Genomic DNA, 17974 nt, shown 5'->3' with positions numbered 1-17974 from the left:
CCCGGAGAGGGCTTAAGCCCTTCCAGATGAAGGCGGCGGCGGCCGGCTCCTGCTGCCCGGATTTGGAATACCCCGGCAGGGCACCTGGAGGCCAGAGAGTCGGCTCCCGCAGCAAGAGGGGCAGTGGCAGCGACCCGGAGCCCCAGCTAAGGGTATGGGGAGGTTTCCCTTAGGGACAAAGAAGAGGAGGGTACGCCAGGGAACCCAGGCCGCTCTTAAGCACAAGTCTAGAGGCGAGAGGCGTGGAGGCTGCGAGGCTTCGCTAAGGGACCCCAGCGCCAGGCATGGCCCCCGGGGGGCCTGGTGGGTGCTGCTCAAACTTCTGTATCACCACGGCCTCTCCCCAGTTAGGCCTCCGAAAGCCCTAATTGGACCTTGAGGGGCCGTGGGGGCTTGGGAGGTGGGGAGCGCTTCTGGCAAGGTCCCCGAATTGCGGGGAGCCGGAGATGCCCTGGTAACAGAGGGACTGGGAGGGGAGGTTTGCGTCCTCCCCGCCCCTGACTGGCGGGAGCGGCGAGACTCGGCGTTGCCTCCCACAGCTCTTCTCGCCGCTCACGGGCGACCCCCTTCGTTTCCAAGGAGCATTCACGTTTCTCCCCATTCCCAGGCCACGGCCAAGTTCCGGGTTCCTCCCTGCCTCATATAGATCGCCCTCGTAACACCCAATCTCTCTTAACATCCGAGTCTTTTCCAGGCGACTCTAACGCGTCTCTCTCCCTTTCCTCCGGTTTCAAGCGAAAAGAAACCCTTGTTCCTACTTAGCAGCCTCACCCACATCTTTAACCTCTCCCTCTTCGTGATGTCTTTCCCTGCCACACATACACACTTATGCCTGGTTTAAAATAATTCCACGACACTTCTGCCCCTTCCAGCCGAACTTCTAGCTCTAATTGTTTTGTTATTTAACTCTGAATGAGTCCTCTAGACTAACCATCCCCAATTTTTTGGCACCAAGAACCAGTTTTGTGGAAGATGATTTCTAAACGGACAGTGGTGGGGGCGGGGGTGGGGGGGTGATGCTGTGGGAGGGAGGGAGGGCAGATGGTTTCAGAATGAAACTGTTCGATCTCAGACCATGAAGAATTAGATTATCATAGGAGTGCGCTACCTAGATCCCTAGCAGGCAACAGTTCACAATAGGGCTCTTGCTCCCTTGAGACTCTCATGCCTCCGCTCACCGGCTGCTCACCTCCTGCTGTGTGGGCCGGTTCCTAACAGTCCGTGGACCAGTACCAGTCTGTAGCCGCGGGGTTAGGGACCTCTGCTCTAGACTGGACCTACACCGACTTCCTCATCTCCTCATGGACAGAATACTAAATGCACAAATTCTTCCCCTCTGAGATGTGCCACCTGCACTTCCACCTCCCTCCTCACTCAGCGAGCTCTCCAGTCCCAGCCACCCCATTTCTTATCACGTTCCCAACCCGGATCCCAGCCTATCCTCTCAGGGACCCCTTTGGGTACCTGGCTTGCTCCTCCTGCCCCATCTACCAAGTGCCTACTAGTGAGATTACGTAGTGCCCCCACTTCCACCCCAAAGCCCCTCAGCCTCTTACTCCACTGATGCTGCTGCAAGCTTCTGCCACTTTCCTCCACCCAGAAATTAGTCAATAAGGAAAACAGTTTCTCCAGAATGACTTCCAGCACCCTCTCCTCTTCATCTTTCATCTTATTTTTTGTCTCCTCTCCATCCTCCATCTCCCACTTCTCAGGTGACCAAAGTCCTACTTTTCCTTCCATTCAAGGCTCTGCCCCCACCTGGACCCTGGGTCCCTCCCTTCCCACTTGCTCTTGGCTGGGGCTCTACCACTGATCCACCCACTTCTACCTTCCTCCCCTTGCTCCTTACCCTGAGGCCCAGGGCCTGCTTCCTGATGTGCAACCCATGAAGCCACACAGGGCCCTGCACTTTAAAGGGTCCTAAAGTGGTTTAATATTTAGCTGTTGCTGTCTTGAATTTTTAAAATACTTTTTAAGGAGTCCCGACATTTTTGCTGTACACTAGTCCCCACAAGTTATTCACTCAATCCTAATGAGAACACTCAAGTGTTTTCCATCTTAAAAGCTGCATCTATATGAAGCCCACCTCTCATTCTAGCTCCCTGGCTTATCTCATTATCACTTCCTAACCAACTTCTGAGAGACAGCCCTATTAATTACTCAGCATCCTCATCACCTTTTCTCCACACCCCATGACATCTGGAGGGCAACCCCTTCCTGCCATTCTAAGATCATCAATGCCAGCCTAATTTTCTTACCTGGAAGACACATTGGCCCTGCTACCCACTTTCTTGGCAGCATCTGTCATCATGGTACCATGAATGATTCTTTTCTCAGACTCTCATCCCCTCAGCTCAATAGCTCTATCTCCTGTAGGTTCTCTTCCTCCTTTGACAGCTCCTTCTCAAGTCCTTCTGGTCTCCATCCTCCTCTTGATCCCGTTCACATTTCCTCTAGATTTTCCTGGCTTCAACCCTCCTCAACCTGCATGCATATGGCATCCAGCTCTACACTCACAGGAGTCCCTCTCCTCACTTCTAGGCTCTGATTTTCACTGGGCAATTCAACATCCCCAACGTGGTTACCACATCACACTCAATTACACATTCAACCCAACACCCCAACCTGACCACCCGTCCAGAACCTCTTCTGCAAGGTTGCATTCTGCCAGACTGCTTTACTTGCCTGTCTGCTGATTCCAATGCTCTCCAAGCCCTTGGAGCATAGAACACCACAGCTATGGCTACTGTTAATTTATTTTGTGTTGTCACTAAAGGGAAAACTCCTCCGAGGCAAGGACCATGCCGTATTCATTTCTACACCTACCACAGAGAAGACACACAGTAAATGTCTAACAAATGTGTGAACGTCAAAGTCATCTTTGACTCCTACATCTTGCAATTGGTCACTAGGACTTGTCACTGAATCAGTCTTTAAAATATTTCTCAATTCTTCCCTTCTCTCTAGCCCTCACTTTCTATGCTTGTCTTCTAATGACTTCCCCAGACTTGCATCCTGCATTTGGTCTTCCGCTGGCTTTCCCAGAGCCAGTGATCATTCTACGATGTGTGTTTGACATGTCACACCACAGAGTAAAATCCTTACATTCCAAACCCCTTAGCACAAATCACAAGGCCCTCTAAGACCTGCCTCAGTCTACCACTCCAGGCTTAGGCCTGGTCATTCCCAGCTTCACTGCCTGCTTTCAAGACATGCCAAACTTATTACTGTTTCCCAGACATGCTGAGCTTTTTCATAGTGAGCATCTCAACCTAGATTCCTCTTCCCTATCTAGTTAGTCAGTTGGACTACTTATCCTTCAGTTCTCATTTCTAATGTCAACCCCTCTGGAGAGCCATCTCCAACTCTACCCCAAACAAGGATTGTCTGTCTTTCTTTTGTGGTCTCAAATTGTATATGCCCTTACTGTAGCACTTTTCATGTTACATTGTAAATTCATGCTTGCATATGCCTACTCCACTAACTATAAGACTTTCAGGATTGGAATTTGCCCTCCTTAATTTTAATCTTAGAACTTCGGTGAGTGGCACCTAAAATAAAACCTTCAGATTTTTTAATTATGTAGGCTATCCTTAATTCCTTTATGTATTTTTGCTTTGGCAACTCCCTTAAAACTGCCATTACTAATAATTTTTTCCTCTAACAGCCAATTTTTTTCTCAGCCTACTTTTGAAATTATTTCTTGGTAGTAATGTAATGATTTATCTTAATTTAAAAGGCCAAGAGTAATAAAAAGTTATAAGAAGATATCAGAACAGACATTTGATCCCAGTTTACAACACCCCCCTTAATATACACACTATCCAGAGCCACCTGTTTCTAATTAATGTGAGCACACTGCTATACTTTCATCTATCCATTTTAAATAATACAGTGACCTTCTATCACACTACATGAGGGTTTTAGTTTCTTTATATTCCATTTCCTTTTCCAATGTTGTTTATCACAATTTTAGTCAAATTCTTATTCAGTGATTTCTAAATTTGTGATATTAATATTGTTCATGTCTCTGCCAAGTGGTGTACATGATTACATGCCCTTTCTTGTACAACTTTGTTTTTCCTCAAGTTAATATTTGCCTCAAATTTTTAAATGAGATTATGTTTTTCTTGAACAGCTGGCTAAATCGTCTCATATCCTGCAACAGCCCTACGAAGGCCTGTCTTAATATTGTCAAATAAGCTTTCAGTTCTATCCTTCTGTTCCGATTTGAAATGCGGCTCTCTCAGGACTATCCTCCTGGATATTTTCTTGGCTTTTCTCTTGTGCAGGAACCCCTGGTACCCAGCTCACTTATCTTATTCTTTCTTAGGTTTACAATCCCATTTTTTGTAAGTACATACTCTACTTGCTTTCTGAGAAAGGATAAAGTTTTCAAAAATTGCATGTCTCAACCAATCTTAATTCATCGTCCTAGAATTTGCCTCGGTGTGGCAGTTTTGTTGCCAAAGATGGCTACAATAATTCCTCCCACCCCCTGTACTCCCACAATTTTCCAATATGACTTTCCCACTTCTCCTGCCACAAAGTGAAGTCTATCTCTCCACTCCCTAAGTTGGGGAGGCTTTGTGACTTGATTTGACCAATATGGTGAAAGTGACATTGTGTGGCTTCTGAAACAAGGCCTCAAGGGACATTACAGCATCTGCTTTCACCCTCTTGGAATGCTGGCCTGAGACTACCATGTGAAGAGGCCAGGTCTAGCCTAGGAAACCTGGTAAGGAAATTGCTACTGAAGACTGAAAAAAATGGTTACCTGTGTTACACAGCAATGAAACAATTGACAAGAAAATTGCCTAGAGTATTTGTAAGATAGAAAATGTATCTAATGAGCTTATAAACTTGGCTAAGGAGATCTTTAAACAGTATGTTGGAAGTGTCTGTTGGGTACTTGTAGCTGCATATTACAAGGAATTCTGTTTGCAAGCAGAGTGAGTAGTTAAGATTTGCTGGGTTGTAAAAGAAACAATTTCTCATCCCTAGTTTGTCCAGTTGGCAAATACCTTCAAAGTAAGAAATAACAGATCGAGACCATCCTGGTCAACATGGTGAAACCCCGTCTCTACTAAAAATACAAAAAATTAGCTGGGCACGGTGGCGCGTGCCTGTAATCCCAGCTACTCAGGAGGCTGAGGCAGGAGAATTGCCTGAACCCAGGAGGCGGAGGTTGCGGTGAGCCGAGATCGCGCCATTGCACTCCAGCCTGGGTAACAAGAGCGAAACTCCGTCTCAAAAAAAAAAAAAAGAAATAACCTTGGTAAAGATCAGTTTAAAAATGTGGTTGTAGGCCGGATGTGGTGGCTCACATCTTTAATTCCCACACTGGGAATTATTTACAATGTAAAAGTTACATTACTTACGATGTAAATTGTAATGTAACTAAGAAAAGTTACATTGCTTATAATGTAACATGAAAAGTTACATTCAATGTTACATTGTAAATGTAATCCCAGTAATGGGGAATTACAGGTGTGAGCCATTGTGTGGCCTACAACCACATTTTTGAGGCAGGAGGATTGTTTGAGCCACGGAGGTCAAGGTTAGAGTGGGCTATGCTCATACCATTGCGCTCCAGCCTGGGAGAGAAAACAAGACCCTACAGCTATGGAGAAAAAAAAAAAAGCTAAAACATAGTTGTAAGACACTTTGTTAGGGTCTCAGAGAGATTTAAAGTGGTGCCTAGCAAATCTTCTCATTTGGACAAAAGGGCTTCTAAGAATCTTAAGGGTGGTGTTCCACAGCAGTATGACAGTCCCAGAGGAGGAAGAATTATGGGTGTAGTGTTTGGCACATGGAGTAAACCCTAATGTAAGATTCATAGAAAATCCACAACATTTTTCAGATAGCTGTATTTATGAAAGCACTGTCAGCTTAAGCTAAAAGGAACTGAGATTGTTCAAAATAACAAGAAACTTCTGGAACTTCAACCTGAAATGGATAAGAAGCAGACAAACATAAAAAAGAATTAAATCGTGTCCTTTGCAGCAACTTGGATCACACTGGAGGCCATTATCCTAAGTGAAATAACCCAGACACAGATAATCAAATACCACATATTTTCACTCATAATTAAGAGCTAAACAACGGGCACTCATGGGCTTAAAGATGGAAATAATAGGCACTGGGGACGCTAAAAGGGGAAGAGGAAGTAGGCAAGGGTTGAAAAACTACCTATTATGTTTACTAAGTACCATGTCAATACTGTATTCACTATACGAGTGATGATTTCACAGAATCCCAAACCCCAGCATTGCACAATATACCCCTGTAACAGATCTGTACCCAAATCTGTAATAAAATAAAGGAAAATTATTTTTTTAAAAGGCTAAGAAAGCTTCTCAGCTGCAAACACACAGCCATTTCTTTTAGAAAAGGAAGACTCTATAAGAACATGGAACTAAGGTCATGGAGAACAAAAAACTTGGAAACCATCCCAGGAAGCAGAACTGGGCCATACTCTCTTGGAGTAGGAGAAGCTGGCAACATGTGTCTAGCTGGAGTTCAGCATTGCTATGAACCAATAACTGCTGTGTGTCTTCCAGTCTGTCTATTTTTACTTTATTATTATTGTTATTGAGATGAGGTCTCACTCTGTTGCCCAGGCTGGAGTGCAGGGGCACAGTCCTGGCTCACAGCAACCTCCACCTCCTGGAGATTCTCGTGCCTCAGCTTCCAAGTTGCTGGGATTACAGATGCATACCACCACAACCAGCTAATTTTTGTATTTTTAGTAGAGATGAGGTTTCACCATGTTGGCCAGGCTGGTCTCAAACTCCTGGGCTCAAACAATCCACCCACCTCAGCTTCCTAAAGTGCTAGGATTATAGGCATAAGCCACCACACCTGGCCCCAGATTGTCTATTTTTAAATGACAGTGCCTCTGGAAGTTATTCTGTCCCAATTTCACCATTGTATATTGAGTGTGAAAGGGCCACTCACTTTGTCTTTTTAGGTAACAGGTCTCCGCATCAGAGCAGTTGTATCTAAAACTAAAGTCCTCATCTGCATGCAGATTCAAATAATGGTTTCCTTACCACTATCCCAGCCTCTGCCCCCTGCCCAGTTCTATTACCAATGTCACACAATTTAGGGGTTTATTATGGTACCAATTTATGTTTTATTTAGTCTTTGTTGTACAAGAAACCACCCCAAAATGTAGTAGCTTAAAATAACAACCATTTTATTTTCTTTGGATTCTGTGAGTCAGCAATTTGAGCTGGTCTAGCTGGGATGGCTCATGTAGTCACAGTCGTATAGAAGGTTGACTGGAGCTAATTGGACTAAAATAGCCCCCTTTCATACCTAGTAATGTATTCTAGTTGTCAGTTGGTTGATCTGGGGGTGGGGGGGGCTTCAGTTAGAATGATTTTTCTCTCTTCCTTGGGTTTCTCATCTAGTAGGTTAGATCTGGCTTCTTCACACTGGTAGACTTTGAATAGCATTCCAAGAGGTCAAGAGTCGAAGATGCAAGATCTCTTGAGCCCTGGGCTTAGAAATTATGCTGTATCAGTTTCGCTACTTTTATTTTTGGTTGAAGTAAGTCAAGTTCAGCTTAGATTCAAGGAATGGGGAAATCGATTCCACTCCCTAATGGGAAAAGCAAAATCACATTGCAAAGAGGTCCAAGTACCCAGATATGAAGGAATGTTGTAGTCATCACTGCAGCAATATAACACATGTTACATAACTCTAGGTTAAATTGATTTTTACTCAGAATTGTGAGGCACTGCTTCATTGCCTTCTAATTTTTCTTGTTGCTATTGAGACTATTAGTGCTGTGGTATAGCTGGTCCTCTGTATCTGTGGGTTCTGCATCCATGGATTCACCAACTGCAGATTGAAAATATTCAAAAAAGGGAATGGATGCTTGCATCTATACTAAACATGTAGACATTTTTCCTTGTCATTATTTCCTAAACAATACAACAGCTATTTACATAGCCTTTACATGGTATTAGATATTATAAGTAATCTAGAGATGATTTAAAGTATACAGAAGGATGTGCATAGGTTATATGCAAATACTACACCATTTTATATGAAGGACTTGAGCACCCATGGATTTTGGTATCCAAGGGAGATTCTGTAACAAAGCAACCATGAATATCAAGAGACAACTGTATAGGTAACTCTACCTTGTATAGCTGTTTTTTCCCTCTCCCTTTGGAAGCTTTTTGAACTTTCTGATTATTCCCAATGTACTGAAATTCCATGATGAGTCCTGCTGTGGCTTCTTTTCCATTCATCCTGTTGTCATTGTATGGATATTATTTAATCCAGAGATCCTGCCCTTGGATGTAGAAATGTTCTTATATCTTATTTTCAATCATTTCCTCTCCTCAGTGTTCTCTGCTTGCTCGTCCTAGATCTCCTGTTATTCAGATGTTGGACCACTAAACAGATTCTCTAATTTTCTTAACTTTTCTGCCCTGTTAGTCTCTCTGAATGTTTTCTTCTACTTTTTGGGAGATTTCCTACACTGTATTTCCTTTTTTCTACTGAATATTGTATCGCAGCACTTAGGTTCTTTACTTTTCACAAACTCTGTCTTGTTCTTTTTCTTTTTAAAATATCTTGTTCTTATTTCCAGGATTTCCCTGATATTATTAACTACATTTACTTTAAAGTGTTCTTCTTTTTGCTGTACCACTTCTGTGCACTTTGGGTTCTTCCTTTCTTCTTTTTCAGTTTTTTTCTTTTGTAGTAGACATTTTCCTCAAATGGAATGATCCTTGGCTGCTCATCACATTGAAAGCTAATTGGGAGGACAGGTGCAGTGGCTCACATCTGTAATCCCAGCACTTTGGGAGGCCAAGGCGGGCAGATCACTTGAGGTCAGGAGTTTGGGACCAGCCTGACCAACATGGTGAAACCCTGTCTCTACCAAAAATACAAAAGTTAGCCAGGTATGATGGCAGGCACCTGTAATCTCAGCTACTTGGTTGGCTGAGGCAGGAGAATTGCTTGAACCTGGGAGGCAGAGGTTACGGTGAGCCAAGGTTGCAGTGTGCCAAGATTGCACTACAGCCTGTAAAACTTAGCAAGACTCTGTCTCAAAAAAAGAAAGAAAGCTGATTGGAAGCTCTAGGGTATAATATAGGCACTTTGCCTGTGGTCTTCATTGCAGACCCAACCAGTGGACAAATGGCTCATTTCTCGACTATCTTTAGGTCTTTCCTCTGGGATAGTTTACTTTCTCCAGAAAAAATTTTGACAACACTGCCCTTAGCCCAGAACAAGAGAGGCCCCTGCCTTGGCTTCCATGCTTTAGAAGGCCTCACCCTGGCCCTGCTCCTGCCATCCTCCTACAGAGCAAGTCCACAGGACCAAGATGTTAGGCCCACCTGGAATCCGAGCTGCTCTCTCTAGACTATTCTCCAGGCACTGGGACCTCAGCATTCCCTGCCCACATGGCTCTAAACATGTTCCCAAGGCCTGTATGTGTGTGTCTTTTCCAGAGCATCTGTAAGCGTGCACCCCTATGCCTGAAAGGGGCTAAATGGCAGCTGATTGCAGGCCTATAGGTTATTGTCACATTTATCCAGTTTGGCAAAATATCCTTGCTTTTTTTTAGCTAAATATATAACTAGCTAAAACTTTTTAATCAGAAAAGGTGGATAAACATGATATAATATTTCCTGTGCCCCAGGAGGAAATAGGAGAATAATAATTTTTTTTAAGGAGTTTCACTCTTGTTGCCCAGATTGGAGTGCAATGGTGCGATCTCAGCTCACTGCAACCTCTGCCTCCTGGGTTCAAGCGATTCTCCTGCCTCAGCCTCCCAAGTAGCTGGGATTACAGGCACCTGCCACTATGCCCAGCTAATTTTTGTATTTTTAGTAGAGGCAGGGTTTCATCACGTTGGGCAGGCTAGTCTCGAACTCCCAACCTCAGGTGATCCACCTGCCTCAGCCTCCCAAAGTGTTGAGATTACTGGCATGAGCCACCACACCTGGCTGAGGATAATAATTTTTGATAACCAGACATGCTTCCTGCTTTAGCACCCAGGTGGAAAGGAAATCTGCAGGTCTCAATGGAGGACTCGGTCCTGACTGTAGCAAGTAGAGTCTCAGACTGATGTCAAAACAATTTGTTTCCACCCATAAGTTGAAGAGAAAAGACCAGTACAGGTCTTCATGAGACCATTTAGAAAGTTAACAAAAAGTGTTTCACTTCGTAAACTGCAAAAAAACACAATAAACACAACCCTGAAGTGGTTGGGCAGCACTTAGATGGACCAGGAAAGGAGGCAGTGAGAAACCAGGCAGAGGCAGATTCATTACAAAAGTAACAAGGCTTCAGCTCAGGGCTGTTTACCATGCAGACTTCTTCCAAAGCCTCTTCTCTTCTCATGCAAGTCAGTCTTTTTGGATCTAATTTTTAATTTGTGTTTTTATATTCTTTGTTTCTGTTTGGGGTGGGGTTTTTAATTAGTTTTTGGTTTCGATTTTTTGTTTTGCGTTTTTTTTGTTTTTGTTTGAGGCAGGGTCTTGCTGTGTCACTCAAGCTGGCTCACTGCAACCTCCACATCCCTGGCTCAAGCAATCCTCTCATATCAGCCTTCAGAGTAGCTGAAACCACAGGTTTATGTCACCAAACTCAGATAATTTTTAAATTTTTTGTAGAGATGAAGTCTCACCATATTGTCCAGGCTGGTCTCAAACTCTTGGCCTCAAGTGATGCTCCTGCCTCAGCCTCCCAAAATTCTGGGATTACAGGTATGAGACACTGCACCTGGCCTGTCTGATTTTGTATTCTTTTCCTTTCTTTAAAGACAACTTTAGAATTGTATAAATTTTAGGCTCACCAAATCTAGATCTGTTTGAGGATGAGTAATATATATATACAACCAGAGTCTCGCTCTGTCACTCGGGCTGGAGTGCAGCGGCGCGATCTTGGCTCGCTGCAACCTCCGCTTCCTGGGTTCAAGCAATTCTCTTGCCTCAGTCTCCCAAGTAGCCAGGATTACAGGCAAGCACCACCACACCCAGCTAATATTTTGTATTTTTAGTAGAGATGGGGTTTCACCATGTTGGCCACGATGGTCTCAATTTCTTGACCTCATGATCTGCCCACCTTGGCCTCCCAAAGTGCTGGGAGGATACTATATATTAAAGCTCTCTCTCTCTCAGTGCACATGCCCACACACACACACTATATAGATATATTAAAATACTCGATGTATGTATGTATATACACACAAACATCTCTAAACATTTAAACAAAACATTTCCTATATGTACATATATTTATGCATTTGTGTATACAGTCACGCAGCCACTCAGAGAGAGAGAGAGAGAGAGAGACTCTACCTGATTAAATCACCAATTCAAAGCAGTGACCTTAAAAAATTCTGAGAAAAATAGGAAACCCCAAAAGAATGGTGGATTCAACGTAGATTTAAGTAATCTGATCAAGAAATAATTCAGAAACTAACTTTTAAAGGACATCAACATCAATATGGAAAATCATCTCAAATCTGGTCCATTCAGGAAGCGAGGCAGAGGGTCAGAAGTGTGATCACGTTTGCCATTCTTCTCCAGGATTTGCTGATCCAATTGGCACCCATGGTAGCCTCTTGAAGAAACAAAATCTGTACTTACCAAATGCTGCCAGCAGGTGGTAGACTTGGATTACTCAGGCACAATTATTTCGCGGCACTGGCACTGAGCTAAAACAAACTGTCTCATCTGATCTCAATTTTGTTAGATAGAGCTTGTGGTTTTCCTCACTTTTCAGGTGAGACTTGGTAACATTTAAAGGTGTTCAATAACTTGCTCAAATAGTATGATGTTTTCCATGATTTTTGTTTGGAGATGTGCAAGGTGAGATATGTAAGTTAATTCTGTCAGCCCAAACATGAGAACTAGAAAAAGAACAAAAACAAAAAGGAAAGACAGGCTGAAAGTGCCTGCCAGGTGGATGGATCCTAGCTTGCTTTCTGCTTCCACGGGCTTCCTGAGCTCTTCCCTTGGCAAGAAGAGCCGTGGTCTTTCTTGGAGACCCGAGGTGCCCAGTGAAGGTTTCTGCTGATTTCAGGGTCCTCGGATGGCTCTTTGTATCGGGACCCTCTTCAAGTGCGAGGCAGTGTTTGGCCCTAGCAGTGGATCTCTGGATCTGCTGGATCCCTGTGGCCTGTGCTGTCGGTAGCCGCTCACCACTCCCTCCTGGATAAAGGAGAGCTGAGAAGGATGGGACACAATTGGTCCTGATGGCTTCTTCTGATCAGGCGGTCACTCCAAAGAACCAATGCCACTCACTGGAGCCAGCCTTCCAGTGCCTAGCATCTCTCTCATCACAGCTAAAAGGTTGCAGCATGCTCCACATGCCTTTTCCTCTCTTCCCTTGCTGAAGGCCCTGGAGGCCAGAGGTAGTTACTGGTGGAAATGGACATGGCAGCTTCTGCATAGACAACTGTCTGCTATCATAAGGAGATGGCACTGCTCTGACCATCTGTGGGACTTCCCTTTCAATCCCGCAGGCCAACCTGGCCCCTGCTAGATGTACACCTAGCTCCTGAACCTCCATGAAAACACCACTGTTCTTGTGATTATCTGATAAGAGGCATCAAGCTCACAGAACACAAAATCTGTGGGGCCATGCCCATGGCGTAAGCTTGTAATCCCAGTGTTTTGGGAGCCTGGGGCAGGAGGATGACTTGAACTAGGAGTTTGAGGTTACAGTGAGCTATGATCATGCCACTACAGTCCAGCCTGGGTAATAGCGTGAGACGCTGTTCTATAAAAAAAAGAACTCTGGTCTTGTCTTTTCTCACAATCATCATCCAGTGCAATGGGAGGCACACAGTGGCTATCACAGCTCATGAGCAAATCACTTGCTAAGGCTTGTTTTTATAATATTTTCATGTGTAGCAAAAGCAAAGCAATTTGTTTAATAAACAATAATAGCTTTCCTTGAGTGAGGTGAGCAGAAAATGGATGCTTGAGTTAGATGCCTGGCTTCTAAACTTAGCTCCACTATTTACTAGTTCAGGGACCTAGGGCAAGTGACTTCCCATGCCTCTGTTCCCTCATTTCTAAAATAGACAGTTAATAGTCATAGGTTTCTCATAAACTTGTTAAAGAGGATTAAGTAATTTAATACCTGTGAAATGCTTAGAATGGGGCCTACAGTTACCATTACTCAGCAGTTTATCACAATGGCAAAGAGGCAGACCTAGATTCAAATCTCATCCCTGCTCTGTACAAGTCCTCTAATAGTGACTGTGTCATTAGTCTCTCTAAGCCTCAGTTTCCTCCTCATTTGGAAAATGTAGGTATAAATACCTACGCTTAGGGTTTTTGTGAGAATTAATAAAAGTGCATGATGACTTTCTCCTTTAATCTCTTATTTTCTAAAATGAAATGTTGGCATCTGATGGACTTAGGAAGATGGCGCTGTAGGACCAACTCAGGATTGCAGCTCCCAGTCAATCTGCAGAGGGTGCGTGGATGCCGCATTTCCATACGGATCTTTATTGTCCACAGACTAGGAGATTCCCAGGTGTAAGAGCCCCACGGGCCACGTGGCAGTTTGGGCTGGCGTGGCTGTTTGGGCTGGTGTGGCTGTTTGGGCCGAGGCTGCAGTGCAGCGACACTCTGTACAAAATATGCCGGTTTGGTTGCCCTGTTAAACCGGCAATTGGAGATTTCAGAAGGCAGATTAGCACATTCATCTGATTAAATGAGACTTAAACAGAAAGCCAGTCCAGGAGATTCCCGGGCAGCAACATGGTTTGAGCCTGCGCAATGGGTTGCTGCACGGAAAATCACACAGATCCCGGCGCCCTTGCAGCAGGCGACTGGAACACCTGGGAGAGAGTCAACCGCTCAATTTTAAAAAAGCGGGGGGGGGGGGCTCTGAGGCAAGGAGCCAGGTGATCAGGCTTGGCAGGTCCCACCCCCACAAAAACAAACAAAACCGCAATTGGAAACGCTGGGAGTTGAGAGGTTCATGGCAAGCACAGCGGAACCCAGGACGGTGCAGCTCAGAGGAGGAGGGGCGTCTGCCATTACTGAGGCACTCGACCCCTATGGAGCTACACTGCCATTGCTGACGCAGCCTGCCATTACCAAGGCAACCCACCATTGCCAGGGCAACCCACAATAACAGAGAGAGTCCACCACTACAGAGGTGAGCACACCCATATAAACAGGATTACAGGGAATTACACACGGCAGCAGGGTGGAGCCCACGGCAGCAGGGCGGAGCCACTGCAGGCAAGCAGTGATTAGACTGCCCCTTGCTGGGCAGGACAGTACAACGGATACTCATAAATGGAGCCCTAACTCCCCAGGACAGAGCACCTTAGCTAAAAAAAGGGGCTTTATGAGTTCTGCTGCAGCAGACTTAAATGTTCCTGCCTAGCAGCCCTGAATGAACAACGGAGCTCACAGCTCAGCACTTGAGCTCCTTTTTTTTTTTTTTTTTTTTTTTAATTTTTTATTGGATTATAGGTTGTGGGGTACATGAGCAGAGCATGCAAGACAGTTGCGTAGGTACACACATGGCAGTGTGCTTTGCTTTTCTTCTCCCCTTCACCCACATTTGGCATTTCTCCCCAGGCTATCCCTCCCCACCTCCCCCTCCCACTGGCCCTCCCCTTTTCCCCCCAATAGACCCCAGTGTTTAGTACTCCCCTTTCTGTGTCCATGTGTTCTCATTTTTCATCACCCACCTATGAGTGAGAATATGCGGTGTTTCATTTTCTGTTCTTGTGTCAGTTTGCTGAGGATGATGTTTTCCAGATTCATCCATGTCCCTACAAACGACACGAACTCATCATTTCTGATTGCTGCATAATATTCCATGGTGTATATGTGCCACATTTTTCCAATCCAGTCTATTATCAATGGGCATTTGGGTTGATTCCATGTCTTTGCTATTGTAAACAGTGCTGCAATGAACATTCGTGTACATGTGTCCTTATAGTAGAACGATTTATAGTCTTTTGGATATATACCCAGTAATGGGATTGCTGGGTCAAATGGAATTTCTATTTCTAAGGCCTTGAGGAATCGCCACACTGTCTTCCACAATGGTTGAACTAATTTACACTCCCACCAACAGTGTAAAAGTGTTCCTTTTTCTCCACATCCTCTCCAGCATCTGTTGTCTCCAGATTTTTTAATGATCGCCATTCTAACTGGCGTGAGATGGTATCTCAATGTGGTTTTGATTTGCATCTCTCTGATGACCAGTGACGATGAGCATTTTTTCATATGATTGTTGGCCTCATATATGTCTTCTTTCGTAAAGTATCTGTTCATATCCTTTGCCCACTTTTGAATGGGCTTGTTTGTTTTTTTCCTGTAAATCTGCTTGAGTTGTTTGTAAATTCTGGATATCAGCCCTTTGTCAGATGGGTAGACTGCGAAAATTTTTTCCCATTCTGTTGGTTGCCGATCCACTCTAGTGACTGTTTCTTTTGCCGTGCAGAAGCTGTGGAGTTTGATTAGGTCCCATTTGTCTATTTTGGCTTTTGTTGCCAATGCTCTTGGTGTTTTGTTCATGAAGTCCTTGTCTACTCCTATGTCCTGGATAGTTTTGCCTAGATTTCCTTCTAGGGTTTTTATGGTGCCAGGTCTTATGTTTAAGTCTTTAATCCATCTGGAGTTAATTTTAGTGTAAGGTGTCAGGAAGGGGTCCAGTTTCTGCTTTCTGCACATGGCTAGCCAGTTTTCCCAACACCATTTGTTAAACATGGAATCCTTGCCCCATTGCTTGTTTTTGTCAGGTTTATCAAAGATTGTATAGCTGTATGTATGTTGTGTGCCTCCGGTGCCTCTGTTTTGTTCCATTGGTCTATATCTCTGTTTTGGTACCAGTACCATGCTGTTTTGATTACTGTAGCCTTGTAGTATAGTTTGAAATCCGGTAGTGTGATGCCCCCCGCTGTGTTCTTTTTGCTTAGAATTGACTTGGCTATGCGGGCTCTCTTTTGGTTCCATATGAAGTTCATGGTGGTTTTTTCCAGTTCTGTGAAGAAAGTCAATGGTAGCTTGATGGGGATAGCGTTGATTCTGTAAATTACTTTGGGCAGTATAGCCATTTTCACGATATTAATTCTTCCTAACCATGAACATGGAATGTTTCTCCATCTGTTTGTGTCCTCTCTGATTTCGTTGAGCAGTGGTTTGTAGTTCTCCTTGAAGAGGTCTCTTACGTTTCTTGTGAGTTGTATTCCAAGGTATTTTATTCTTTTTGTAGCAATTGCAAATGGCAGTTCGCTCTTGATTTGGCTTTCTTTAAGTCTGTTATTGGTGTAGACGAATGCTTGTGATTTTTGCACATTGATTTTATATCCTGAGACTTTGCTGAAGTTGCTTATCAGTTTCAGGAGTTTTTGGGCTGAGGCGATGGGGTCTTCTAGGTATACTATCATGTCGTCTGCAAATAGAGACAATTTGGCTTCCACCTTTCCTATTTGAATACCCTTTATTTCTTTTTCTTGCCTGATTGCTCTGGCTAGAACTTCCAGTACTATATTGAATAGGAGTGGTGAGAGAGGGCATCCTTGTCTAGTACCAGATTTCAAAGGGAATGCTTCCAGTTTTTGCCCATTCAGTATGATATTGGCTGTTGGTTTGTCATAAATAGCTTTTATTACTTTGAGATACGTTCCATCGATACCGAGTTTATTGAGGGTTTTTAGCATAAAGGGCTGTTGAATTTTGTCAAATGCCTTCTCTGCGTCAATTGAGATAATCATGTGGTTTTTGTTTTGGGTTCTGTTTATGTGGTGAATTATGTTGATAGACTTGCGTATGTTGAACCAGCCTTGCATCCCCGGGATGAATCCTACTTGATCGTGATGAATAAGTTTTTTGATTTGCTGTTGCAATCGGCTTGCCAATATTTTATTGAAGATTTTTGCATCTATGTTCATCATGGATATTGGCCTGAAGTTTTCTTTTCTCGTTGGGTCTCTGCCGGGTTTTGGTATCAGGATGATGTTGGTCTCATAAAATGATTTGGGAAGGATTCCCTCTTTTTGGATTGTTTGAAATAGTTTTAGAAGGAATGGTACCAGCTCCTTCTTGTGTGTCTGGTAGAATTCAGCTGTGAACCCATCTGGACCTGGGCTTTTTTTGTGAGGTAGGCTCTTAATTGCTGCCTCAACTTCAGACCTTGTTATTGGTCTATTCATAGTTTCAGCTTCCTCCTGGTTTAGGCTTGGGAGGACACAGGAGTCCAGGAATTTATCCATTTCTTCCAGGTTTACTAGTTTATGTGCATAGAGTTGTTTGTAATATTCTCTGATGATGGTTTGAATTTCTGTGGAATCTGTGGTGATTTCCCCTTTATCATTTTTTATTGCATCTATTTGGTTGTTCTCTCTTTTCTTTTTAATCAATCTGGCTAGTGGTCTGTCTATTTTGTTGATCTTTTCAAAAAACCAGCTCTTGGATTTATTGATTTTTTGAAGGGTTTTTCGTGTCTCAATCTCCTTCAGCTCAGCTCTGATCTTAGTAATTTCTTGTCTTCTGCTGGGTTTTGAGTTTTTTTGATCTTGCTCCTCTAGCTCTTTCAATTTTGACGATAGGGTGTCAATTTTGGATCTCTCCATTCTCCTCATATGGGCACTTATTGCTATATACTTTCCTCTAGAGACTGCTTTAAATGTGTCCCAGAGGTTCTGGCACGTTGTGTCTTCGTTCTCATTGGTTTCGAAGAACTTCTTTATTTCTGCCTTCATTTCGTTGTTTACCCAGTCAACATTCAAGAGCCAGTTGTTCAGTTTCCATGAAGCTGTGCGGTTCTGGGTCGGTTTCTGAATTCTGAGTTCTAACTTGATTGCACTATGGTCTGAGAGGCTGTTTGTTATGATTTCAGTTGTTTTGCATTTGTTGAGCAGTGCTTTACTTCCAATTATGTGGTCAATTTTAGAGTAGGTGTGATGTGGTGCTGAGAAGAATGTGTATTCTGTGGATTTGGGGTGGAGAGTTCTGTA

The sequence above is a fragment of the Callithrix jacchus genome, chromosome 13 (assembly GCF_049354715.1).
Source record: "Callithrix jacchus isolate 240 chromosome 13, calJac240_pri, whole genome shotgun sequence".
NCBI lineage: Eukaryota > Metazoa > Chordata > Mammalia > Primates > Cebidae > Callithrix > Callithrix jacchus.
The sequence above is the reverse complement of the archived record's forward strand: the minus strand, read 5'-3'. Positions refer to the sequence as shown.